At 40.6% G+C, this 26,891-nt stretch overlaps 1 long non-coding RNA gene across 1 annotated transcript in view; it reads right to left on the bottom strand.

Annotated features, from left to right (window-relative positions):
- Positions 1-26,589, bottom strand: part of LOC109029080 (uncharacterized) — a 39,792-nt gene extending 13,203 nt beyond the window's left edge. Inside the window, exons 1-3 of the long non-coding RNA XR_008670249.2 lie at positions 26,518-26,589; positions 25,933-26,069; positions 20,589-20,712 (exon numbers count right to left, since the gene is read on the bottom strand). This is a non-coding gene — a long non-coding RNA (uncharacterized lncRNA). The remainder of the gene's footprint in view (positions 1-20,588; positions 20,713-25,932; positions 26,070-26,517) is intronic.
- Between the last annotated feature and the right edge of the window lie 302 nt (positions 26,590-26,891).

The following is a 26,891-nucleotide window of genomic DNA, read 5'->3' on the forward strand; positions in this document are numbered from 1 at the left end:
AGACAAAATGAAAAGGGAAGGTCCTCTCCTTGGGCATTCCAAAGGCCATCATGCCCTATGGTCTAGAAAAGAGAGCATTTGTTAATAAAAATTAAAAGACTTGGATCTAGCACCAGTGATTTTTCATTTTGTTCATCCATTCCCCAACAGCTTGTGAGCGTTCACTTCTAAAGTAATAGAGACAGAAGAGACCAAGCCAGAATGACATTTCCCATCCACTCAATACATGTCTCAGTCCTGTCAGTGGGGCAACCACAGAGGAGGGATTGAGCAATAGAAACCCATTTTTACTGCCTTTAAAGGGCTATTTAAACATGCCACAGAGAACATGGCCCAATTCAGTGAAAGAGAAGCTCTTAGCAGCAGCTGCCTGCTCCACTTGGACTGTGTGGATCCACGCTCTGTCTCCACAGTGTCACAATTCTTCAACATGGGGAGGGCTGGCCTTGTGTCACATTTATCTGAGCGACCTAGGTTCCCAAATGTCTAAAAGAATGTGACTGAAGAGTCAAAGGCATACAGACAAAGACAATTTAGGAATATTTTGCTTATTGACCAAATAGGTGGGAATTCTTGCATGCAACAGATTGCCTTCTGAATACAATCCAAGTGCAGGGCCTCCCTTTATCATTCCAGCCCTCACATTCCAGGACTTCCCAAACTTACCTGATGTTAGCAATCACTTCGAGTACTTGCTTTAAAAAGAAAAGCGTTTGCCAAAAAAAAGTGCCCCCGAGATTCTGAATTAATAGATTTAGGCGAAACCTAAAAAGAAACCTCTTTTTTTTTTTTTATTGCCACAGATACGAACACTTACAGAAGTAATTCTTTTGGTCTGACATGTTCAGGAGGCTCTGGTGTGCCCTATTCACCACCTAAACTGCATTTCTTTCTGTCGTTTAGTTTCATTTTGTTTTGTTTGAGACAGGACCTCGCTCTGTCACCCAGGCTGGAGTGCAGTGGTGCCATTACAGCTCACTGTAGCTTCGACTTCCTGGGGCTCAGGTAGGTGATCCTTCCACCATGCCCAGCTAATTTTTGTATTTGTGGTAGAGACAAGGTTTCATCATGTTGCCCAGGCTAGCCTCGAACTCTTGGGTTTAAGAGATCCACCCACCTTGGCCTCCCAGACTGCTGGGATGGCAGGTGTGAGCCACTGCGCTGGTCTAAACCGCATTTCTTTTTGCTCAAATAGTTCCCACTTCTTTCCTACCCATACTCTTTACATCACACATCTACCTATGCCGACTTCTAGATTCCCCAACTTCTGCCACCACATACTATGCTCTCCTATTGAAATCCTTGAAATTCTAGCCAATTCTCAGCTGGGATTTCTTGACCTCCCAACTTGAAAGTGGTCTCTTCCTGTCCACTCTAACATGCAATCCAGTTTGTACTTGTCTTGTGGCACATGCTCCCATTTTACCTCACTATAGGAATAGTACCCGTCATACCTCCTTGCTAGACTGCAAACTTGTTGAAGGCAGTAGCTATGTCTTCGGATAGCCCCCACAGATATCAAATGCTTAGCACAGTGCATGGGCCATTGTGTCTCCTCCAGAAGGAATATTCCCCCCTTCCCTTTTCTCTTTCATACCCCTTCTGTGCATAGCAACAGGCTTTGCATACAGTATCCGCTTACTAAATGTATGTTGAATAAATGAGTAACTGAAATAAGAACTTTTGGAGACTTTTGTTAATTTGTGTTACTTTTTGATTCAGATAAAACACTCTTGGGAAAAAGTACCTGGAGGCATTTAGCATACAGAAAGGAGATGTTTTGTTTTTCTCTATAGGCAACTCATAAATTATAATGCCAAAGTCTTGGCTGTTGAATTTTGGGACATTTTTAGAATAAACAAGCATTTAACTGAGTATCTAGAAGTTATACAGAGCTCTTCAGAGAACTAAAGAAGGATACAAAATAAATGGGGAAAAGGTTCTCCTATTCTCATCAACACAGAGTTTTGTTTAAATATAACGAAATACATGGGGCGCAGCAGCTCACATCTATAATCCCAGCACTTTGGGAGGCGGAAGCGGGAGGATGGCTTTGTTACAGTAGGTAACTAGTCAGGTATAACCAGGGCAGGAGAGGGCTCCCCACCACACCTCACCAGCAAAGTCAGGCAACCATCAGGTGATGGTCAGGCAGTTGTCCCACCGCCTCTCTAAAATAATAATTGGTTATAGCCAGCATCAAAGAAAGGCAGGTCCCCTATAGATAGAAAACACCTGAAATTGGTGATTGACAGCTTCTCAATTAAGATCTCAGGAACTGAGCGAGCGGGCTCAAGCATGAGCATTAAGAACCAAAATGGAGGAGTATGACCTTCCAGGGGCATTCCACCGGAAAAGGGACGAAGTCCCAGGCAAGCATGTGCCAGAATCCAGTAAACACACTGTGCATGCTCACCTCCCAGGCGCCAATTGGCCACTGCACATGCTGGCAGGTCACCCTAAGGGAAGAATCAAGGAAAAAGGGACACAGGAGCCCGGAAGTATGCCAACATATAACACCCTAAGTCAAAGGTCAAAAGCCGCACTTGACCTCCAAGATGCCCGCTTGGGCCTTTTCCAAGTGTACTTTCCTTCCTTTCCTTCCTGCTCTAAAGCTTTTTAATAAACTTCCATTCCTGCTCTGAAACTTGCCTCCGTCTATTTTTCTGCTTTATGTCCCTCAGTCGAATTCTTTCTTCTGAGGAGGCAAGAACTGAGGTTGCTGCAGACCCGTACGGATTCGCTACTGGAAACTCGGATAACTTCCACTAGTAACAGCTTGAGCCAGGAGTTCAAGACCAGCCTGAGCAACATAAGGAGACAGTCTCTACAAAAAAGAATTGTTTTTAATTAGCTGGGCAAGCTGGGCTGGAGGATCACTTGAGTCCAGGAGGCTGAGGTTGCAGTGAGCTGTGATGGCTCCACAGTACTCCAGCCTGGGTGACAGAGCAAGACCCTGTCTCCAAATATATATGTGTGTGTGTGTGTAGAGTCTCACTTTATATAGATAGATACATAGATAGATCTCTATATATACCCAATATTATATTATTAAATCGTTATATTATGAAATATATTAAATACAATCATTATATTATTAAAATATTAATTGTTGCAGCAATTTCACTTAGTGGAAATTTCAGCCAATGTGCCAATTATTACCAATTATTCCAACTGCCACAAGAGATTGTTTTGCTCACTTTAGATGATGAAGTGATCTACAAATTGATTCTTCAGTTCATTCTCCAGTTTCTTATTTCTTTTCTTTTTTTTTTTTTTTTGAGATGGAGTCTCACTTTTGTCACGCAGGCTGGAGTGCAGTGGCACGATCTCGGCTCACTGCAACCTTTGCCTCCCAGGTTCAAGCAACTCTCTGGCCTCAGCTTCCTGAGTAGCAGGATTACAGGCACCTGCCACCACAACTGGCTAATTTTTGTATTTTTAATAGAGACAGGGTTTTGCCATATTGGCCAGGCTGATCTTGAACTCCTGACCTCAGGTGATCCGCCCACCTTGGCCTTCCAAAGTGCTGGGATTATAGGCATGAGCCACTGCGCCTGGCCGATTCTCCAGTTTCTTGAGTTGAAATTAAGCTTTCTTCAGTTCCATCTTGATGTGTAACCCTGGCTTTGCTAGGTCCTCTCCTGCAAAATACCAATTTAATGGGATAATGATCACTTGTCCTTGTATTACTCTTATAAACATCCCTATACAACTGGATGTAATTTCTTCAGAAATCAGGGAGAATTCTACATAGCAAAGAAATCTTTTCCAGATATACTTTTGAGATTGTGTATTAGTATTATGATATAAAACTACAAAACAGCCATGTTCTGATGTTGACTGTGTAACTATGACCACATTATGGCAAGCATACATTCACATTAAAAAAAAGAAAAAACTTTAAAAACACAATTAACCAATGTTTCTTAACATCCAGCTATTTGGCATTACAAAAACAAAACATCTGGCTAGCAATTACATGTATTTAGTTATCATGAAGATATTTTGCTTCCTATAAGACTGTATAAGAATCTTAAAAATCTTATTAAATTTTTTTGATAATCACCTCCATGGTCAAAGTAATCAAGGTAACAGAAATTTGAAATGTAAATTGTTTCCTGCCTTCAAACAATGCTGAGTGTTGTTGGCTCTAACCTCTGATGAATGCGTAGCTTGTAAATTTCTTCTGAATGCATTGCATTCCAATCTTCACAAGTGAGGACTTTAAATAGCAGCTTATCATTATGTCAAAATTCCTTAATGCTTTTACACCAGAAAGAAGGCATATAAGGAAAATAAGAAATCGAACGGTTCCAGACCATCACACTGCTATTTATATGGTAAATGGGACACACAGTGACCTCTAAGAATTGTAATTGTTCAACTGTACGATACAGCTGGTACATATAAAAGATGAGTTTTTAGGAACTGGTTAAACAAAAAGATTCATTTGGAACTAGCTCTAATGCCTTTCAGTTACATAACGTAAGATGTGAAAAACTTCTATGCATATGTCCTGTGGCATTATACAAAAATAGCATCTCTCAGTGCAACTTGATCACCAGATAATACTGAGGATGGAGACAGGTAACAAGTAACAATAAATTGTGGCTATGCAGCTTTAACCAGAAAAAAGAAAAAAGTAACCTGGTGAACTCTCCAGTTAGTAATCAGGCTCCTTTCATTCATTTGAATTATAAATACAGAGAGAAGAAAAGAAAGAAAAGATCCACAAATATTTTACCTCGATTAATTCCAACAGAATGTTGGAACGTGTATGTCAGACTCGACCGTTATTAAGCCTGGTATATAATTACAGCAAAACATCTTGCAGAATCTTGAAGCAATCATTTTCATTTTTCATTTCTACTTCATGGCTAAAAATTACCATTTCAAATTTTGATGAGTAATCCACATCAATTTTGGATATTTTAAAAGTCACATAGACCTGAAGACATTATAAAATTTACAAAAACATTCAGATACAGGTAACTGTAGTTATCAGATAGGATGCTACAATATTAGCACTGCTTTTTTAGAATGATACCTATGTGGTAAGTAGAAAAACAAATGTATACCCTTTATCCTCCTCAGTTATATCTATATGACTGAAATAGCACCTGAGGCAGAATATTCTGTGTTGGAACAAAATAATCATTTGAATGTGAAATGTTGTATGCCAGTCAGGACAGCTCTGATGCTCTCCTTTACCAGAATGTAAGCTCTTTTAGGGCAGAATTATTTGCATGCCTAGTGCTGATCACCTCTGTGCCTAGAATAGTATCTGACATATATTTAGGTGCTCACTAAGTATTTGTTGAAAGTATGAGTGAATTCAGTCTTTGAACAAATACTTCCTGAGAGTCTTTTTTTGTGTGTGTGGAGACAGGGTCTCACTCTATCGCCCAGGCTAGAGTGCAGTGGTGCAATCTCAGCTCACTGCAACCTCTGCCTCCCAGGTTCAAGTGATCCTCCCACCTCAGCCTCCCGAGTAGCTGGAATTGCAGGCGCACACTACCACACCGAGCTAATTTTTGTATATTTAGTAGAGATGAGGTTTCGCCATGTTTCCCAGGCTGGTCTTGAACTCCTGAGCCCAGGCAATCCACCGGCCTCGGCCTCCCAAAGTGTTGAGATTACAGGCATGAGCCACCGCGCCTAGCCTGAGAGTCTTGGTTAACTATCACAGGTGTGATACCTAAATATAGGATACTAGGATACTTGGCCTTCAGAGAAAATAGAGGGCATTTCAAACCAGGTGACCACAAACCTACTGTTTAGGTAATTTGAAAGGAAAACAAAAAAAAAGAAACAATTGAGAACTTAGCCTTGGTTCCTTCTGTGAAAGCAGCAGAGTAAGATAGTAAGGAGGAACTTCAGGAAATTTAGCCTGAGGTTGTGAACTGTCAGTCCGCTGTGCTTCAGTCTAGACATTTTGGGAGAAGAAAAAGGGGACTAGCAAGATTTCACACAACTATATGCGTGGCCATGTTATTGTTTGTTTGCTTTTAATTGTTGTCTAAATTTCTGATTTCTGAAAGGGGCTCTAGCACAAGTGCTAAACACCTGAAAGAAGCTACTCTGGCCATGTTGGTCATCAAAACAAACCAGGAGGAATTACCTGTTCTCATAAGAGTTCAAGTCCAGTTTTTCCAACTCCAGAGACAGAACATTTGCCTGAGAAATGAAACTTTCTGAGGGTCATCCAAAACAAGCCCAAAAGCCTTTTGAGGTTCTCCAACTGCTACTTATCTTCTACCATAATTCTGCTTATAATTATAAGTTTGTCTGATATGATCCCTGATCCATTTTTTTTTACATATGTCAATTTTTCTATTTTATAGCTGTGCTAGGAGTGGTTTAAAGTTGTGGTGTCATAGAAGTTAAATCGGACAAACTTTTTAAGTGCTACCAAAATTACCTGAAATGTGTGTGTGTGTATATATATACACATATAAATATACATATATATTCTTTATATAGCTTATCTCTGATTTATTTCATTGGATTTAATACAGTGGGATGTGTTAAAATATAAATAAAGTGCATCTTTTTCTGTGATTAGTAAAAAGCTGTTCCTAAGATTTGCTTAACCTCTGCTGTGTGCAATTGCCAATGGAGCCCATTAAAGGGTTGGTTTGATGCTGGCTAATCTGAATTCCCAGCAGTTCAGGCTGAAGGAATTGTTTCAGGGCACTGAGACCAATCAGGAGAAAAGACATCCAACAACAGAATTGCTATAGGATTGTCACACTATCTGTTTACATTTTGATGATACTGTTTAGAAGACAATGTTCAGGCACTGTTCTTGCTGAATGTTTAATGTGCCCAAGTATCAAACTGAGTGCTCTACTGCAGGACCCCAGGTGTGTCTTCTTTCTTTAAGCTTAGGCAGAAAGCACAGCAGCCTCCCACTGCTGTTGTATAATTCATTCCAAGTTTTGCTTGATTTTGTGGACCCAGACAGTGCCCCGACCTAAGCTACCTCTAAGTAACACACACCCTTGACTCAACACAAAGCCAGCCCCGCCCACTTCTGCATGTAAAGACCCAAAGTGCTTGCCTTCCAGAGGGTGGTTTCTCACAGCAGTGAGTAGGAATAAACATTGAGTCGGACAAATGATCAATGGCTGCTCTTTGGAGGAACCAGTACTCTTTGCTTTGCTTTTAGATGGATGAGCTCAGAGGCACTAAAAGATTCGTTTCTATAGCATCATTTATTCTGGGGCAACAAAAAATGGTTTGGCAGTCTCTTCCAATTGTTTTTATTTTGTATTATTTGATATATTTACTATATGACCCAGCTATCCTACTCCTAGGTATTTACCTAAGATAAATGAAAACATGCTCATAGAAAAATGGGTACACCTCTATTCATAATCGCTAAAAATGGGAGGCAATCCAAATGTTCTTCATTCAGTGAATGGATAAATAGCCATTGGATGGAATGCTACTCAGCAATAAAAAGGAGCAAACCACTGATACACGCAACAACTTGGATGAATCTCAAATGCATTAGGCTGAATGAAAAAAGGCAGCCTCAAAAAGTGGCATACTGTATGATTCCATTAAAACAACACTTTCAAAAATATGTATACAACCATAGCAACAAAGAACAGATCAATACTTACCAAGGATTATTTGTGAGAGCAGAGGATTGACCTAGAAGGTGATGGAATTATTCTGTATCCTGAATGTGGTGGTGGTTACACAAATCTCTGCAAGCGTCAAAACTCATAGAATAGGCCGGGTACAGTGGCTCACGCCTGTAATCCCAGCACTTTGGGAGGCCAAGATGGGTGGATCACCTGAGGTCAGGAGTTTAAGACCAGCCTGGCCAACATGGCGAAACCCCATCTCTACTTAAAAAAAAAAATGTTAGCCAGGCGTGGTGGTGCGTGCCCGTAATGCCAGCTACTTGGGAGTTTGAGGCAGGAGAATCGCTTGAACCTGGGAGGCAGAGATTGCAGTGAGCTGAGACTGCGCCACTGCATTCCAGCCTGGGTGACAGAGGGAGACTCTGTCTCAAAAAAAAAAAAAAAATCACTCATAGGATAAAAAATCAAAGTCAATGTCGACTTTACTGTTTGTGAATTTAAATAATCCAAAACAAACACACGCTGAGTGGTGGGAATAGCAGAAAACTAGTATTTGAAGAGACCATAGGTGAAAATTTTCCAGATTTCTTCCACCATTTCTGAGGAGTGATGGCCCAGGGAGAGAACAAAACCTGCAGAAGTGAGTGCATCTCAGCACAGATGACAAGCTCTCTAGTTGCTCTTGGAACCAGAGTGATACATCCGCCACCATCACTCTGGATACAGACAGAAGCCATGGAGTATGATTACCATTTGAGGGGTTCCAATGACTCCCCACCTCCACCCCTTAGCCTGCCATGACCTGAAATTGTTAGCATTAGAGACTTTCCCCAGGCTTAAAGCAGGTGTCTTCATTGTGCTATTCCCATATAAATATGGTAACTAGGAAAAAGAATCCATTATCACTTTACCAAGAGGTTTTTCAGATAAAATAGATTCAGAATTCTGGGAGAACAGCACACAAGGCAGCTGTATTTGCTGAAAGGACAGAGAGGAGAAGGCTGGATCAAGGGAAGTTACCAAGTAAGGGAGCCCTAAGGAAATCAGCGGAAGCAACAAAGCCCACCAGTGAGGACAGTTCCCCAAGAGGGGACAAGGTAGCCGTGTCAACACAATTCATTGCCCATAAACACCACGTCTGTGTCCATCAACATTAAAATCAGCCCAAGCTGCAGAGCACATGAACTATGCATAATGGATCTCATAATTTAAACCTGACTGATTGTAAGTTCCTCAGAGACAGGACCTATTTATCTCAGGGTAGTGATCTTTCCTGTGCTCCCAGAAGGAGCTTAATAGTTTTCCAAATGAATGGAATGGATAATTGAACATGCAAAGTTTATTAAGGAGGTCAAACTGATGATGACAACACCTCAACCAAATCCCTTTCAAGTTTCTCTTTCCCATTTTCCACCCTGAAACTCTTTGGTCCATAAACCAAATTCTCATACCTTGTCAGAGTAGAAGCACTGCCTTAGAACCACATAAACACTTCCTCTGAGTTTACAGAAGTGGATTAAATGAACAGGGCAATATCATATATTTTTCTCAGTAGTTGGGACAATTTTTCCTGGACTATGTTTTCTTCCTCTTTAACCTGTCCCGCCTTGACCTACCTTGTCCCTGCCATGTCCTCACTCTACCATGCTAAAAATTCATTTTACTATTCTCAAGAAACATTCTCCTCCTCTGGAAAACAGCAAAGTTTAGAGATCAACTACATTTCTGAAATCCAGTCTCAAAAATGACTCCAATACCATCTAAATGTGTTGACCAGGCTGGGCACGATGGCTCACGCCTGTAATCCCAGCACTTTGGGAGGCCAAGGCAAGAGGATTGTTTGAGTTCTAGACCAGCCTGGGCAACACAGTGAGACCTCGTATCTATTATTTTTAATAAATAAATAAATAAATAAATAAATAAATAAATAAATAAAAATATGTTGACTGTCTAAGAGTTAAGGTAGGTAATTGGACATAGGTTTCATTTGCTCTGTTCTGGAATTAGCATCTTTCTTTTAAATTTCACTACCACACACATTAGTCTTCTTTTTTCCTTCCTTTTTTTTAATATGGACATCAGAACAATTATTCAGTTATTATACAGATGCACCAATACACATCGCCAAAGGACATTATACACAATAATCCTTATTATATTTATCTTCATGCACAAAGGATATTTCCCTTTGAACAATGCCTTTCTCTGATAAACTTGTTTAGTACAGGAAGCAGTTACATAGAATTCTATCTCCAACAAGTATTGTCTGGTTGTCTGGGTGCTTTTTACTGTCAGTTTTTATTGAAATTATATTTTTATGTATGCATGCACGTTTACTATAGACCATACATACAGTAATCACACACAAACACGTGAACTGTGACTGTCTGAAGACTTCTGTACTATGCGGAAGCATGAAAATGTTAAGCAGGCATCACTGGTACTGGCTCCAGCCACATAGTATCTCTTTTCATTAAAACAGAACTTTTTTCAGCAGTAAGAGCATGGCAAGACATGAAGGAGGTCCAGCCTTCTGGCATAGAAGCGGAGACACAGCTCTACTGTTTAACACTGAAATGCTATTTATTAGATAAACATTACATTGAAATAACCAAAGAACATACAAGGCCATTACAAGAGTGAGCTTTTTTTTTTTTTTTGCCACCACTTATTTCTTTTTATGTTATCTCCTTCAAGAAGGACTTTCATACCAGAGCAACCTTGGGGAAAATGAGAGCCACAAAAACAGCATTCATGCTGGCGATTTTCTAGACCCTCCATTCTGTTATTTTGGATATTTCCTTTTGAACGTGGCTTTCTTTCCCACAGCTATGCTTGGCCTCCTGCTTTGCAATGACATTATGTCTGTGTGGGTGACTTCCCCAACTGCCACTGGGAAAATTAGTGCCACAAATTTAACAAAAAGAGCTAAATTCTAGCCTCAGTTGTTTCACTCTAATTCAAGGACTCTTTGGCTATAAATGTAGTCCTGATATGGTCTTTTGTTTTACTACTTTCAGGAATGGATGAAAAAAAAGGCAAAAATAAAATCCATATGCCAGATATATGGTATCCAATATATGCCAATCCATATGCCAGATATATGGTATCCAATATATGCCAATCCATATGCCAATATTGTATCCAATTCCTCCCAACTTTATCAACAAATATTTATCAGGTACCTTCCATTTGAAAGACAGCAGGGGCTACTAGAAAATGAGAAACAATATTATTGTCAAAGAACTTTTGATCTATAGGAACACAAGAGGAAGAAAATCTGACTACCATAGATGCAACCACTTCTAGGCATGCACTGAAAGAAAAATACAAATACATGGGAATTGGGAGAACGAAGAAAGTAGATTAATAAAGCTTTCATGAAGAAAAATGATTTGAGCTGGGCCTTAAAGAATGATTAAAAGTGCAAAAGTATGAAATTGGAGAAAATAGAGGAGAACGACATACCACATCAGAAACAAGCTAATGAAGTGCATCTTGAAGAACAGCGTGTGGCCGTGTACCATTTGGGCAGCATACGTTGCCTTCATGTGGCTCTCCAGCTCTTGCTCATGCTAACCAGTGTCCCAGGCTTTTAAGGGAAGGGTTGACTTGACCTGTAATTGGCATGGCCCAAGAGAGCCAAGGTCAGAAAGAAATTAGGTTAGAACTGCCAGGCACGGTGGCAATCCCAGCACTTTGGGAGGCTGAGGTGGGTGGATCACTTGAGGTCAGGAGTTTGAGACCAGCCTGGCCAATATGGTGAAACCCCATCTCTACTAAAAATACTAAAATTAGCCGGGTGTGGTGGCACACGACTGTAATCCCAGCTACTTAGGAGGCTGAGGCAGGAGAATTGCTTGAACCCGGGAGGTGGAGGTTGCAGTGAGCTGAGAGTGTACCACTGCACTGCAGCCTGGGCAACAGAGTGAGACTGTGTCTCAAAAAAAAAAAAAGAAAAGAAAAGAAAAAGAAATTATGTTGGACCTATTTGTAATCTAAAGAATCAGAAGACAGATCCTAAGAATGTTAAGACAAATTGAATACATATTGCTAAAAATGAATAAAAACTTCAAACTCCTGAAGCTCACTGTTATTAGTTGTAGAACCAAATGAGGCTCAGTAAATACTCTTTTCAGTAATGAATGAATTCATGATGGAAAGAGTCAAAAAATTTATAAAGATTTTGCAGGTTGGTAAAACTATTAGTAACTGTTAGATTTTGGTCAATCTACCTGGAAACAGAGGTTTCAAATCTGTCAATTTTTGCTAACATAAACAACATTTAAAACATGGCCTGTTTATTTAAAGATTGTTCATATTCAAATATCTAAACTATTTCATTGGGCATACATGTGTTCTCCTAGAGCATGCTTTTGTAGCTAGAGATGGGGAGAAATTCTTGGAGCAACCCACACTTGATTTCATGGTTGTTGAAAATCAGAGTGTTTCTTAACTTTCTTCTTGAGCCTCCACTTTTTAAAGAGAACTGCTATAACAGTATTTATGCCTATAATTTCCTAACATCACCTAGCAAGATATAAAATGTAAGACAGAAAAGATCAATTGCTGCTGAAAATGCAACCTCATCACAATTTATTTTTAAAGCCCAGGACTAATGAAAAAAGAGTAAATCTATTTGTTTTTAAAGAAAAGCTTTCTTCAGTTCTGCTTTAAGAGATGATTAATGGCAGTGATTTTCTTGTGTGTTCCGCTGATCCTACTGAACTGCCTTCCCTGAATTCAAGTGGCAGTTGGGGCTAAATAGCTTTATATCTTCTGGTATCACATGTCCTGGCTCAAATGTAATTACAAGTTTCTAGAGGCTGAATATAAAGAACTCATTTAGAACAGCTGTTTAGGTTGTTTACTATAGACCATACATACAGTTACTCAGAACTGTAAACTCATTCAGTTACTAATAGGCCTTTTAAAAAATGAATAAACCCCTTGAAACTGGGAGGTTTGACTTTAATCAGTGCTCCAATGTTCAATCTTGCCTTTGCCGTTAGACCCAAGTCCAAAAGTGGGGTTTGATTTTGTGCCATTACAGCAGTCTGTGTGCTCACCCTGACCTGGTTCTCCAGTGCTCACTAAACTGCCTTAGCAGCTGACAACTAAAAAAAAGAAGTGCCTCTTTATCTGCTAAAGAGAAATGACAGCTGTCAATCTGGAACTATGAGTCACAGAGAACTGCTCCTTGTTCACTCTATAGTTTTAAAGCAACAATAATCCCAGAAAAATTCTAAAGAGCAAATTGGTACCCTCAGTGTGTTTTGAGTTTGGTTTGTGTTGTTTTCATTTTAAGCTTTCATTTGTACAGTCAATATTTTGTCCTTGTTTTTCTTCAGCTTCCTTTTAACCAAAAAAAAGTAAAATTGTGTATTTTCTACCCTGTTTCAAAAGTTGAAAAATCCTGTGACACAAATAATTGTGAAAAGCAACCCGTCACACAGCTGAGTGTTACAGTTTCCACGAGGCGGTAATAATATTAGCTAAATTGAACACCACTGGAATTTTCATGAAATTGTGTTTACTTCTAATGAGATATTTTTGAAACATTAACAAGTTGATTTGTTCTTTTTCAAATCAGCCTCATTTCTTTTCCCAGGAATAAAAAAGATTATTACTGTTGTTTATTCAATCTGGTAGCTCTCAGATTGCTTTTCACCCATATCCGAAACAAAATTATGAAGATCACATATCTTCAAATATAATATTTCCACATGTAATTGTGAGACCAGCTCTCCTGACTAGTAAATGACTGGAAAGATTGGGTTTCGTTACACAATAAATGGAATTTCTGCCATTTCTAATATTCTACTGTACATATGTACATTCATGTGTGGATATGTAGTCCTCATCACAATGGGCAAGAAGCATTCAAATAATAAGATCCCAGAACTATTGCTGCCAGGAATATCAAATGGGATGCACAAGAGATTTCATGCATCTGTATTTCTGCCCAATGGGGAAATCTATTTTCAGTTCTATCTCCAAGCAGAGTTGCTTTTCCTGCCAGAGCTGGTTTAATACTCTCCTCCCAGTACTATGATATGCAGAATGCTGACTCTTTAAGGAGAACACACAAACCAAAGCATACACAAATGCAGGAGAGCATGCGGAAGTGTAGACTAGGGTGAGGGGGCCTCACTTAAGATGCAGCCATTGTTGCTCACTGGTGTTAAAAGAAGAACTTAAGACAAACTGAACTTAACAGAGTTCAGCTGAGCAAGGAACAATTCTCCAGTCAGGCAGCCCCCAAACCAGAATAGGTTCAGAACAACTTCCGCATGTGGTCACAAAGGATTTGTTGACAGAAAAAGGAAAGCAAGGTATGGAAAACGGAAGTGAGGTACCAAAATCACTGGATTGGTTACATCTCAGCCTGTGCCTTATTTGAACACGGTTTAAACAGTTGCTCACCTTAGATTGGCCAAAACTCAGTGACTGGTGCAAGAGTAGGTTACAGTCATTTGACGCAGCCTGTTAGGTTACAGTTCTCTAAATATGGAGAAACTTTCAGACCAAACTTAAAACATGTAAAGAGGCAGCTTTAGGCTTAATTTAATGTAAGTATAACATGAGAATTTGCAGGGCATATTTGAGAAAAGCCAAGCCTCCTATAAAAATCAAATGATTTAATGAAAATGAATGTTTTAAAGACCTGAACTTGGAGCAAGAGAATAATGAAAGACTGATGATGGTCTGTGATTGCTCATAGCAGATACCAAAATTTCATGGACCTTGCACAGTGGCTTGTGGGGATCAGAACTGTTCATTCTATCAAAGGTTATTTCCAGGGGGTGGAACCAAGATGGCCGAATAGGAACAACTCCAGTCTACAGCTCCCAGCCTGAGCGATGCAGAAGACAGGTGATTTCTGCATTTCCAACTGAGGTACTGGGTTCATCTCACTGGTGAGTGTCGGACAGTAGGTGCAGGACAGTGGGTGCAGTGCACCAAGTGTGAGCCGAAGCAGGGCAAGGCATCGCCTCACCTGGGAAGCGCAAGGGGTCAGGGAATTCCCTTTCCTAGTCAAAGAAAGGGGTGACAGACGGCACCTGGAAAATCGGGTCAATCCCACCCTAATACTGCACTTTTCCAACAGTCTTAGCAAACAGCACACCAGGAGATTATATCCCGTGCATGGCTCAGAGGGTCCTATGCCCACGGAGCCTCGCTCATTGCTAGCACAGCAGTCTGAGATCAAACTGCAAGGCAGCAGTGAGGCTGGGGGAGGGGCGCCCACCATAGCAGAGGCTTGCGTAGGTAAACAAAGCAGCCAGGAAGCTCAAACTGGGTGGAGCCCACCGCAGCTCAAGGAGGCCTGCATGCCTCTGTAGACTCCACCTTTGGGGGCAGGGCATAGCCAAACAAAAGGCAGCAGAAAACTCTGCAGACCTAAATGTCCCTGTCTGACAGCTTGGAAGACAGTAGTGGTTCTCCCAGCACACAGCTGGAGATCTGAGAATGGACAGACTGCCTCCTCAAGTGGGTCCCTGACCCCTGAGTAGCCTAACTGGAAGGCACCCCCCAGTAGGGGCAGACTGACACCTCACACAGCCGGGTACTCCTCTGAGACAAAACTTCCAGAGGAACGATCAGGCAGCAACATTTGCTGTTCACCAATACGCGCTGTTCTGCAGCCTCAGCTGCTGATACCCAGGCAAACAGGGTCTGGAGTGGACCTCCAGCAAACTCCAACAGACCTGCAGCTGAGGGTCCTGACTGTTAGAAGGAAAACTAACAAACAGAAAGGACATCCACACCAAAACCCCATCTGTATGTCACCATCATCAAAGACCAAAGGCAGATAAAACCACAAAGATGGGGAAAAAACAGAGCAGAAAAACTGGGAACTCTAAAAATCAGAGTGCCTCTCCTCCTCCAAAGGAATGCAGCTCCTCACCAGCAATGGAACAAAGCTGGACAGAGAATGACTTTGACAAATTGAGACAAGAAGGCTTCAGATGATTAAACTACTCCAAGCTAAAGGAGGAAGTTCGAACCCATGGCAAAGAAGTTAAAAACCTTGAAAAAAAAATTAGACGAATGGCTAACAAGAATAACCAATGCAGAGAAGTCCTTAAAGGACCTGATGGAGCTGAAAACCATGGCACGAGAACTACGTGATGAATGCACAAGCCTCAGTAGCCGATTCAATCCATTGGAAGAAAGGGTATCAGTGATGGAATATCAAATGAATGAAATGAAGTGAGAGGAGAAGTTTAGAGAAAAAAGAATAAAAAGAAATGAACAAAGCCTCCAAGAAATATGGGACTATGTGAAAAGACCAAATCTACTTCTGATTGGTGTGCCTGAAAGTGACGGTGAGAATGGAACCAAGTTGGAAAACACTCCGCAGGATATTATCCAGGAGAACTTCCCCAATCTAGCAAGGCAGGCCAATATTCAAATTCAGGAAATACAGAGAATGCCACAAAGATACTCCTCGAGAAGGGCAACTCCAAGACACATAATTGTCAGATTCACCAAAGTTGAAATGAAGGAAAAAATGTTAAGGGCAACCAGAGAGAAAGGTCGGGTTACCCACAAAGGGAAGCCCATCAGACTAACAGCTGATCTCTCAGCAGAAACTCTACAGTGTGCTGTATTCAGGAAACCCATCTCACGGGCAAAGACACACATAAGTCAAAATAAAGGGATGGAGGAAGATCTACCAAGCAAATGGAAAACAAAAAAAGGCAGGGGTTGCAATCCTAGTCTCTGATAAAACAGACTTTAAACCAACAAAGATCAAAAGAGACAAAGAAGGCCATTACATAATGGTAAAGGGATCAATTCAACAAGAAGAGCTAACTATCCTAAATATATATGCACACAATACAGGAGCACCCAGATTCATAAAGCAAGTCCTTAGAGACCAACAAAGAGACTTAGACCCCCACACAATAATAATGGGAGACTTTAACACCCCACTGTCAACATTAGACAGATCAATGAGACAGAAAGTTAACAAGGATATCCAGGAATTGAACTCAGCTCTGCACCAAGCAGACCTAATAGACATCTACAGAACTCTCCACCCCAAATCAATAGAATATACATTCTTTTCAGCACCACACCACACCAATTCCAAAATCGACCACATAATTGGAAGTAAAGCACTCCTCAGCAAATGTAAAAGAACAGAAATTATAACAAACTGTCTCTCAGACCACAGTGCAATCAAACTAGAACTCAGGATTAAGAAATTCACTCAAAACCGCTCAACTACATGGAAACTGAACAACCTGCTCCTGAATGACTACTGGGTACATAATGAAATGAAGGCAGAAATAAAGATGTTCTTTGAAACCAATGAGAACAAAGACACAACACACCAGAATCTCTGGGACACATTCAAAGCAGTGTGTAGAGGGAAATTTATAGCACTAAATGCCCACAAGAGAAAGCAGGAAAGATCTAAAATTGACACCCTAACATGACAATTAAAAGAACTAGAAAAGCAAGAGCAAACACACTCAAAAGCTAGCAGAAGGCAAGAAATAATTAAAATCAGAGCAGAATTGAAGGAAATAGAGACATAAAAAACCCTTCAAAAAATCAATGAGTCCAGGAGCTGGTTTTCTGAAAAGATCAACAAAATTGATAGACCACTAGCAAGACTAAAAAAGAAGAAAAGAGAGAAGAATCAAATAGATGCAATAAAATATGATAAAGGGGATATCACCACCGATCCCACAGAAATACAAACTACCATCAGAGAATACTATAAACGCCTCTATGCAAATAAACTAGAAAATCTAGAAGAAATGAATGAATTCCTTGACACCTACACCCTCCCAAGACTAACAAGGAAGAAGTTGAATTTCTGAATAGACCAATAACAGGCTCTGAAATTGAGGCAATAATTAATAGCTTACCAACCCAAAAAAGTCCAGGACCACATGGATTCACAGCCGAATTCTACCAGAGGTACAAGGAGGAACTGGTACCATTCCTTCTGAAACTATTCCAATCAATAGAAAAAGAGGGAATCCTCCCTAACTCATTTTATGAGGCCAGCATCATCCTGATAACAAACCCTGGCAGAGACACAACAAAAAAAGAGAATTTTAGACCAATATCCCTGATGAACATCAAAGCAAAAATCCTCAATAAAATACTGGCAAACCAAATCCAGCAGCACATCAAAAAGCTTATCCACCATGATCAAGTGGGCTTCATCCCTGGGATGCAAGGCTGGTTCAACATACAAAAATCAATAAACGTAATCCAGCAGATAAACAGAACCAAAGACAAAAACCACATGATTATCTCAACAGATGCAGAAAATGCCTTTGACAAAATTCAACAACGCTTCATGCTAAAACTCTCAATAAATTGGGTATTGATGGGACGTATCTCAAAATAATAAGAGCTATCTATGACAAACCCACAGCCAATATCATACCGAATGGGCAAAAACTGGAAGCATCCCCTTTGAAAACTGGCACAAGACAGGGATGCCCTCTCTCACCACTCCTATTCAACATAGTGTTGGAAGTTCTGGCCAGGGCAATCAGGCAGGAGAAAGAAATAAAGGGTATTCAAGTAGGAAAAGAGGAAGTCAAATTGTCCCTGTTTGCAGATGACATGATTGTGTATCTAGAAAACCCCATCGTCTCAGCCCAAAATCTCCTTAAACTGATAGGCAACTTCAGCAAAGTCTCAGGATACAAAATCAATGTACAAAAATCACAAGCATTCTTATACACCAATAACAGACAAACAGAGAGCCAAATCATGAGTGAACTCCCATTCACAATTGCTTCAAAGAGAATAAAATACATAGGAATCCAACTGACAAGGGACGTGAAGGACCTCTTCAAGGAGAACTACAAACCACTGCTCAATGAAATAAAAGAGGATACAAACAAATGGAAGAACATTCCATGCTCATGGGAAGGAAGAATCAATATCGTGAAAATGGCCATACTGCCCAAGGTAATTTATAGATTCAATGCCATCCCCATCAAGCTACCAATGACTCTCTTCACAGAATTGGAAAAAACTACTTTAAAGTTCATAAGGAACCAAAAAAGAGCCCGCATCGCCAAGTCAGTCCTAAGCCAAAAGAACAAAGCTGGAGCCATCATGCTACCTGACTTCAAACTATACTACAAGGCTACAGTAACCAAAACAGCATGGTACTGGTACCAAAACAGAGATATAGATCAATGTAACAGAACACAGCCCTCAGAAATAATGCCGCATATCTACAACTATCTGATCTCTGACAAACATGACAAAAACAAGCAATGGGGAAAGGATTCCCTATTTAATAAATGGTGTTGGGAAAACTGGCTAGCCATATGTAGAAAGCTGAAACTGGATCCCTTCCTCACATCTTATAGAAAAATTAATTCAAGATGGATTAAAGACTTACATGTTAGACCTAAAACCGTAAAAACCCTAGAAGAAAACCTAGGCAATACCATTCAGGACATAGGCATAGGCAAGGACTTCATGTCTTAAATACCAAAAGCAATGGCAACAAAAGCCAAAATTGACAAATGGGATCTCATTAAACTAAAGAGCTTCTGCACAGCAAAAGAAACTACCATCAGAGTGAACAGGCAACCTATAGAATGGGAGAAAATTTTTGCAATCTACTCATCTGACAAAGGGCTAATATCCAGAATCTACAATGAACTCAAACACATTTACAAGAAAAAAACAAACAACCCCATCAAAAAGTGGGCAAAGGATATGAAGAGACACTTCTCAAAAGAAGACATTTATGCAGCCAAAACACACATGAGAAAATGCTCATCATCACTGCCCATCAGAGAAATGCAGATCAAAACCACAATGAAATACCATCTCACACCAGTTAGAATGGCAATCATTAAAAAGTCAAGAAACAACAGGGGCTGGAGAGGATGTGGAGAAATTGGAACACTTTTACACTGTTGGTGGGACTGTAAACTAGTTCAACCATTGTGGAAGTCAGTGTGGAGATTCCTCAGGGATCTAGAACTAGAAATACCATTTGACCCAGCCATCCCATTACTGGGTATATACTCAAAGGATTATAAATCATGCTGCTATAAAGACACATGCACACGTATGTTTATTGTGGCACTATTCACAATAGCAAAGACTTGGAACCAACCCAAATGTCCAACAATGATAGACTGGATTAAGAAAATGTGGCACATATACACCATGGAATACTATGCATCCATAAAAAATGATGAGTTCATATCCTTTGTAGGGACATGGATGAAGCTGGAAACCATCATCCTCAGCAAACTATCACAAGGACAAAAAACCAAACACTGCATGTTCTCACTCATAGGTGGGAATTAAACAATGATAACACATGGACACAGGAAGGGGAACATCACACACCGGGGCCTGTTGTGTGGTGGGGGGAAGGTGGAGGGATAGCATTAGGAGATATACCTAATGTTAATTGAAGAGTTAATGGGTGCAGCACACCAACATGGCACATGTATACATATGTAATAAACTGCACATTGTGCACGTGTACCCTAAAACTTAAAGTATAATAAAAAATAATAATAATAATAAGGTTATTTCCTCTCCTTTTTTTTTTAATCACCAGACCCTGGCTCTGAACTGACAGCAGTTTATTTCATAAAAATGAACTAGAGGCTACCTTTAAGGCGCTTACATTCTAGAAGGGATCAGGGAAGAGAAAATAAACAGTAACACAAGTAAATAATATCAGGTGCTAATAGAAGTATAAAAAATACAGAACAGACTCCTGTGCTAGGGGTTGCTGGTAAGAGGTTGACTGTTGGGAGTGGGGGCAGTAATTTTAGTTGACAGGTGGGGACAGCCTCTGTGATGGGGGAATATTTGAACTGAACATGGGAACAAAGGTTTCCAACCAGAAAATGCAAAGCACAAAATTCCTAGCACAGAAAAAGGCTTTGTATTATTTTGCTAGGGCTACTATAACAAACTCCACAGACAGGGCGACTTAAACAACAGAATTAATCTTCTCACCATTCTGGAGGCTTGAAGTCCAAGATCAAGATGGCAGGGTTGATTTCTTTTAAGGCCTCTCTCCTTGGCTCATAGATGGTTGTCTTTTCCTTGTGTCTTCACCTCATTTTCCCTCTGTATGTGTCTATAGGTGGAAAAGCAAACCATTTTCCTCTATACTCTCACAACACGCTTGTGACACCAGATGTGTGGGGATTTCTCCCATCGGCAAGCGATTGCACAGAGGACAACAGCGGGGTGTCCTCCAATTCAACTCAATTCTGACAATATCTACCTGGAGAGAGCATCAGATCACAAAGGTTGAGGACTCAGCCGCACAAGACTGCCCTCCACTTCTGACGACAATTGCAAGCCCCAGGTTATTTTGCCCGTGCTTCTGACTCACCAAGTATAAATCAGGGCTCCCACGAGCTGCTAGAGCAGGTCACAGAACTCAGGGAAACACTTACTTGGTTTATTACACAGGATATTTTAAAGGATACAAATAAACAGCCAGATGAAGAGAGGCATAGGGCAAGATCTGGAAGGGTCATGAGCCCAGGAGCTTCTGTCCGGGTAGAGTTGGGGTGCACCACCCTCCCAGCTCGTGGATGTCTTCTTGTTCATCTTCCTGGAAACTCTCGCATGCTCAGCTATCCACAAGCTCTTCCAACCCAGTTCTTTTGGGGTTTTAATGAAAGCTTTGTTACACAGATATGACTAATTAAATCAATCAGTCATTGGTAATCAGCTTAACCCTCAGCCTCTCTCCCCTCCCTGGTTGTTGGGTGGTTGGAGTGTGGGGCTGACCACATGGCTAGTTCCCCTGACCACATGGCTAGTTCTCCCCTGGCAATGAGCACCCCATCATTTGCCCACCCTGAGTTTCCAAAAATCACCTCATTCACACCAGCTCAGATGTGGTTGAAAAGGCTTTGTTACGAATAACAAAAAAACATCTTTCTCCCTCACTTCTCTGAAGCTGTTTCTAGGGTGTTTCAAGAACCCAGGACAAAAGGCCAAATAATTTAACAAAAGATATTCTTATTGCTCTAGTCACTTAGGAAACAGCAAGGCTTACAGGAGCTGAGAACCTGGAATCATGGACAAAACCCAAAATATATACATCATAATATCATGGTCGTATTGAGTATACGTCATACTGGATTAGGGCCCACCCCAATGACCTCATTTTACCTTAACTGTCTCTGTAGAGGCCCCATCTCCAACTACAGTCACATTCTGAGGTACTGGGGCTTAGGACTTGGGCATATGACTTTAGGGGACTGAAAGGGCACTATTTGGCCTCTAATAGGCTGGGTGTGTTTTAGGGATAGAAAGAGCACCAGAGCGGCTGCAGTGTGGTCCATCCAAAGAGAGTAAATTGGGGGAAAGAGGGAGAGAGGACTCTAGATTTTATTCCACCTGTTTTTCCAAGGCTTAGCACAACCATAGCTAAGCCCTTTGTATGACTTCAGTGCTTTATTCAGTGTATTTTATTCTCAATAATTTTTGCATGGCTTACATATATCATTAACTTAGTGTATAGCGTTATATGTTTTCTGTGTTATTTTGAAATCACTGACACATAATAATGATAAAATAGTTCTTATGTCATACTATCATCATGAAGATCTAACCAGATTCAGGTAGGCACTCAGCACAGTCTAAAACATGGTAAGCACTCGCACATGGCAGCTACTTGTCATCCTCCTCATCATCGTGTTAATGGAAAGACCAAACTTTAAAATATTTTAAACAGGCTTACTGTGAACTTGTATGAGTGACCGTGGCCCAGGGAACAGTCTCAAGAGGTCCTGAGAAAGTGTGTCCAAGGTGGTCAGGTTACAGTTTGGTTATATACATGTTAGGGAGATGGGAATTGTAAACCAATTAATAAATCAATACAAAGCCAGGTGTGGTGGCTCACACCTGTAATCATAGCACTTAGTGCGCAGATCACTTGAGCTCAGGAGTTTGAGACCAGCCTGGGCAACATGGCAAAACCCTGACTTCACAAAAAATACAAAATTAGCCTGGCATGGTGGTGCACACCTGTAGTCACAGCTACTCAGGAGGCTGAAAAGGGAGGATCCCTGGAGCCCAGGCAGTCAAGGCTGCAGTGAGCTGTCATCATGCCACTGCACTCCTGGTGACAAAGGGAGACTGCCTCAGAAAAAAGTGGGGGAGGGCAGATTTTATGGTTTGTAGGACGTGACTTAACCCCTGCCTTGCATGGCCTTAGGTCTTTTTTGTAATTTGGTATCCCATTGCCACAAAGATTCTGTTTTGCCAGTCTTGTGACCTCTATTTTAACCTAAACCCCAAAAGAGTACAACAAGGTGTGTTCAGCCTCCCTTCCTGGCATGGCCTGGAATTTCGTTTTTTGGGTTTCTCCGGGGTTCCCTCAGCCAAGGGGGGGGTCTGTTCAGTTCAGTCAGTTGGGGGGTTTAGGATTTTATTTCTGGCTTCTCATCATCAGGAGGCAAGCCCTAGTTCCCAGTCAGGGGCAATGTTCCCCCTAAATGCCAAAAAAGAGGACAACTTGAGGCTTGTCCTTGAAAAGCCTTCTCCAGACACTTCCTCAAGTAACTACAGAGCTAGCTCAGAACATGAGAAAACAATACACTCGCCATCTTTTGAACATTGTAAGGAGACAGACTTGCTCTGTTTATTGGGATCCACCCACCTGGGACTGGGACTGTGCTGGCCTAGGCTGGAGGAAAGCTCACCCCACAGAGGGAAAGCAGACTTTCTCCCTCACACCTGCCACTGCCTGGCCCAACAGCAGAGCCTCTTGCCGGCCTTTCCCCATGCCCCAGTTTCTAAGGCAGCCCTTCCATGCAACGCTCCTTCCCTAGCACCTGGAGCTACATAACCCGAACACAAGATAAGTAGAAGGGAGCATGTGAGAGTTTTCTGTCCCCAGTTGCTGGATAGAAAAGCCCTCAGAAAACTCCAGAAGGGCTCTGGTTTGTATGAACAACTGTTTTGTTCCATGGTGAGCAATTAAGAACTGTTAAGTCAAGTGTAGCCTAAAGGTGCCTCCCTACATATTTTAAGTTTTGCATAAAGGTTTCTCTGTTCATAGTGAACTGTAACTTAACTGGATGTGTCAACAGACTATAGCTTCCTCTTGTGCCAATCACCAAGTTTCGGCCAATCAAAGGAAGCCAACTGTTCAAACCTTGTTCAAATAAGGCAAATGCCAAGCTGTAACCAATCTGGCTGTTTCTGTACCTCACTTCCATTTTCCATATGTCACTTTCCTTTTTCCATCCATAAATCTTCCACCACGTGGCTGTGCACTGGAGTCTCTGAGCCTACCTGGGCTCTGGAGGCTGCCCAATTGGCGAATCGTTCTTTGCTCAAATAAACTCCATTAAATTTAATTTAGCTAAGGATTTTCTTTTAATGTAACAGAAGCCTTCAATGACACTAGTGGAGATAGGTAAAAAGAAGCAGGTGAATCAATCACTTGGGCCACTGGGAAAACTGAAGGAGAGAAACGGGAGCCTCCCAGGATACCTTCGGAGATTTACACCAAAAAAGAGGTCCCACAGCTACCTTCCCTCAAACTCATCTAATTCCTCAGCTGTTCCTCACTTCCTACCCCCATCCTGCTTGAACTCATGCCACAGGCCATGGGGATCACCACCTAAAGACTGAAAACGGAATCTCCACTCAGTATTCCCGAACATATGAGGAGACGGGAGAGGCAAAAATAAGTATAAGGGAGAAAGAAGAGAGTAAAGCAGAGGCTGAGAAAAAAAAGGGGAGGGTTATGTTCCTGGCATCCACTTGGGAACTCTGAATACATTCTCCTGATACAGTCAGCTAGACCAGTGAGTAGAAATCAGAGTGGGGCCGGACGTGTGTTTAACAGAAGGATATGTTTTCTACTAATAAGACATGCCCTAATGTTAGTAAGCTGCCTTATGTTACAGAGTGCTCCCAGTCACTGGGAAGATTTAGACAAGGTCTGGATTGCCCTGTGCCAGAGATGGAGTTGAATGGACTCCCTTCTTAGATGGAAAATTGAACTAAATCTCCCTTTCAGAGGGAGAATCTTTGATAAGTTACATATAGTGAATCTACACAGTACCACAGGTATATTTGTAAAGAGGTAATCTATAAACCATTTGAACTTGTTATTGTTCATTCTTTCAGGTACTGATGTGTAAGAGCACTAACAGGACCATTTGAACAAGTTTACTGAAAAAGTAAAGTCCCCTCTATCATGGGTCACATAGGCTCTGATGACTAGCCTGGAGAATGGCCTCATGTATGACTTCGTTTCTATTGGAAAGAATGAGTTCAGTAGGGATTGAACACATTTTTACAAATGTTTTCTTTTCCTGACCACATGTGGTAAGCAGAATAATGCATTCCCCCACCAAAAATATTCATGTCATAATCCCCGAATCCTGTGACTGTGTTGCCTTACTCGGCAAAAGGGACTTCACAAGTGTGATTAAAGACACAGGGCTTGAGATGGGGAGATTATCTTGGATTATTTAGGTAAATTCAAACTAATCAAGAGAATGCCAAAAGCAGAAAACATTTTCTAGTTGAAGCCCATCAGAGGAGATATGTCTATGAAAGAATGGTCAGAGAGATGCAACTTCGCAGCCTTCAAAGACGAAGGAAGGGGGCCATGAGCCAAGAAATGCAGGCAGCCTCTACAAACTGAAAAAGGTGAGGAAAGTGATTTACCCCTAATGCCTCCAGAAAGGAATGCAGCACTTGATTTTACCCAATAAACACCTTTATTTTAACCCAGTGAAATTTGCATTGGACTCTTAACTTATAGAACCATAAGATAATACATTCATGTTTTTTAAACTATTAAGTTTGTAATAATTTGTTACAGCAGAAATATAAAACTAAGATAACACTAAGGTAATGTCTGCTTATTTTAAGAACTTTGGAAATTTTAGAAAACATTTAAAATAGAAACAAAAGTCACCCTTAATTCTACTCCCCTATAATATCCATTATTAACTTTTTGAGGTACATCCTTCCAGTCTTCTTTTTCTTACAAAATTAAAAGCACCTTTAATCTATATTTAAAAACATAAATGTATACTTTTTCCCCATCAAAAGTAGAATCATTCTTCACGTTATTTTTATGATCTGCTTTTCTTCAGTAGTGTGTGAATATTTCCCCACATTATATATTTTCTGTAGCAGTGTTATGTTAGTTACATAATAGTCCATCTTACAATTTTAAGATCAAAATTATGTGAAAAATTCTTTTAGAAATGGACTATGTTGTACACATAAACTTGTAATTAGAGATTGCATATATGTGTATTTTTAAGTTGTACAATTTTATATTATAATGCAGCTATGTTGTACTCACTTAAAACCTGGAACAGTATGTATTATCACAATTATTTTTTCATCACTTTGTCTTTTCAATCCCATTCAAAGACCTTCCCATTTAGAAGTTACAGATGCATCATCATTACTTATAATCAGTCCTGCATTGGCCAGCAACTGTCAGGATAGAAAAGTTCAAATGGTTTATAGATTACCTCCTTACAAATACTCCTGCTGTACCGTGTAGGGTAGCTATACCTAACTTATCAAAGAATCTCCCGATTCTTTGATAAATGTTGTCTTCGATTCTTTGATAAATATTGTCTTCAAATAACTGAATATTTGAATCTTCTTATCTCCTGATTCTTTGATAAGGGAAGGGAGATTAAGTTCAATTTTCCATCTGCTAAGGGAGTCCACTCAACTCTATCTCTGGCACAGGGCAATCCAGACTGTCTAAATCTTTCCAATGACTAGGAGCACTAAAACATAAGGCAGCTTAATAACATTAGGGCATGTCTTATTAGTAGAAAACATAACCTTCTGTTAAACTCAGGTCTGGCCCCCCTCTGATTTCTACCCACTGATCTAGCTGACCCTTGGAAGCAATATGCAATAAACTTACACCTTCAAATATTCAATTATTTGAAGACAACATTTATAATCTTTAAGAGTGTGGCTCTGCTGAAGGAATGTTGGGATTTTGAGGTCATAGTAGAATTGTAGTTAAGTGTGGTCTCTCTTAAAGACATGTCATATGAACATTCTGTTGCCAGTCCTCAGTAATATCAGGCAATTCACCTAGAATTCAGAAAGCAACAAATAGAACAATTCCTCTCTCGGGACTTCATTTTCTTGGATCTAAATTTTTAAGTCCTGAAGATTCTGAACTATTCCAAAGGATTAGGAGTTTAAAATTCTCTCTTCCTCATGGAGGAAAACCAGGAGATATACAAAGAGGTATCCTGCTAGAGGATCTCAGGCTAACAATGGGTTAGG

Source organism: Gorilla gorilla, chromosome 10 (genome assembly GCF_029281585.2).
Source record: "Gorilla gorilla gorilla isolate KB3781 chromosome 10, NHGRI_mGorGor1-v2.1_pri, whole genome shotgun sequence".
NCBI classification, from domain to species: Eukaryota; Metazoa; Chordata; class Mammalia; order Primates; family Hominidae; genus Gorilla; species Gorilla gorilla.